Source organism: Hipposideros armiger, unplaced genomic scaffold (genome assembly GCF_001890085.2).
Source record: "Hipposideros armiger isolate ML-2016 unplaced genomic scaffold, ASM189008v1 scaffold_443, whole genome shotgun sequence".
NCBI classification, from domain to species: Eukaryota; Metazoa; Chordata; class Mammalia; order Chiroptera; family Hipposideridae; genus Hipposideros; species Hipposideros armiger.
This window is the reverse complement of record NW_017731793.1, coordinates 201,405-203,619: the sequence shown is the minus strand read 5'-3', so window position 1 is coordinate 203,619 and position 2,215 is coordinate 201,405.

Sequence of the window (2,215 nt, the reverse complement as noted above, 5' to 3'; positions counted from 1 at the left end):
TCTAATTAGAAGTGTTACTTTTGGAGGGGAGACAAAGTAGGTAAAGGGGGTCAAATATTTGGTAATGGGAGGAAATGACTTCAGATGGTGAGCAAGAAATAGAATACACAGATGTTAAATTATAATGTTGTGCACCTGAAATTACATAATCTTATTAACCAATGTTACTCCAATAAATTTAATTTAAAAAAGAAATGTTACTTTTGTAGTAAAACACACACTAAAATATACATGTGTATAAAAAAAAATCCCAACTTCTAGAGAGAACCTCTGTAAATAGTTTGATGCATTTTCTTCATTTGCTTCCCCATAGATCAATATTTTGCATGCATCTGTTACATACAATTTTGTACTTTGCTTTTTTTCTCTTAATATCATTTTCACATTTCCAGATCATAAAACATTTTTATAAACATCATTTGTTATGGCTGCTTAACAGTCCATCATGTGGACTATTTAACCAATCCCCTATTGTCAGACTTTCACTTTGTGTATGATTTTTTCATAATTATGAATGACGGGAAAAAATAATTATACATTAATTTTCAAATGTAAATGAAACAAGTGACTATTGAATGCCTATGAAGTCCCTCTCAGGTGTGCTCTTGGCATTGGAACTTTCAAGCTCATGATCTGGCTAGAGAAACAGATAATTGAGCGCATGGTCTACAAATGTGGTTAATTTTTTTAGAATAGAATCCTGAAAGATGAATTACCACAGGTCCAAAGGGGTGTGAAAATTTAAAAAGATTTTTATTTTTGGCTCATACTGCTAAATTCACGTTCAGGAATTTTGAAGCATATATACTTCCAACAGTATATAAGAGTAATTACCTATCATCAGACCCCTGCTTGTCATGTTTGAAGGTTATCATTTGAAATTGATTTCTAACTTGGTAAAAAACAAAAAACTGGCATCTTGTAGTTTTAATTTGCATGTCTTTGGTTAGTAGAGCATTGACATTTTCCTATAGGGTCTTCTAAAAGGGCGTCCTCTATGGAACTCTATTGGTGGAATATTCCTTTTCTTCATCACAGATATTTGATATCTCATTTTTCATGGATGTTGGATATTTTTTCATTTATTATGTTCTTACCATTTCCAGGATCTGTTCCTAGGCTTTCTATTCTGTTTCTTGTTCTGAACAGCACTGAATTGACTGCAGTAGCTTTATAATTTGCTTTAATATCTGTTAGGGCAAGCCCACCTTCATTCCTTTTTTTTTTGTTCCCAAGGGGGGAAATGATAGCTGTTTCTGGCTATTTATTCTTCCAGATGAACTTAGAATTTTGTTAAGTCCTGAGAAATGTCCTGTTAGAATTACATTAAACTTATATATTAGTTTGGTAGAAGAGTCACAAAAATCAGCCTTCCTGAAGGGTTATTGGTTTTCAATCTTGACTACTGCTAGCACACGACTTCTCTACATGGCAAATCTGGGTTCCTCTCAGACTTTGACAGTGGTGTGTTCCTTTGTTTGCTGTTCGAAGTGGAGAGAGGTCCATTAAGTAACTCCCCAGAGAAGTGGCCACGGCTCAAAGCCAGCTCCGGTCCCTCATCAGGCCATCTGATTGACGGCCACGAGCCTGGGTCCAGGCGGGCCAGCTTAGGCGCGTCGCTTGACCCCAGGCGCTTTCGAGGGGCTGCAGTCACCGGAAGGGGCTGGATGATCACGGCATGATCTCGACCTCTGCGCCCTCTGAGCAGGTAGAGCTGGTCCAAGGATCTGCGGGCAAGGGGCCCCGAGGGGGCGCTGAGGTCAGGGGTAGGGGGCTACTCTCTCCTCAGGACACAAACAGCCCAGGTCTCCCCAAGAGCCCAGACCACTCAGCCTGCAATCTCCAGGGGCTGCGCCTTTGACTGTGGGGTCCCTGCGGGGGGCACGTAGCAGAGGTGAGGTGTCTTGGAGGTGAGCGCAGGCCGCTAGGGGGTCCCTGATGCGGGGTGCTCCAAGGGGTCAGGGTCAGGCTCAAAGGGAGTCAGTTCTGAGTGTGGGGGCTGGGCGTGGGCCTGTGGGGTGGGCAGAGGCCCCTTCCTTGGGGTGTGTGGTCCGGGTGTTTTGGGGGCGAAATCGCAGTCGGGTCCTCGCAACTGGGGTCCGAGTCCCACGCGGCGCCCAAGGTCGGGGTCCCCAGCTCCTCCCGCGCGCCCCTCCCCCACGGCGTCGTTCTTCGGCCGCCCGCCCCGCCCAGAGCTCGGACCGCTCACCCGCCG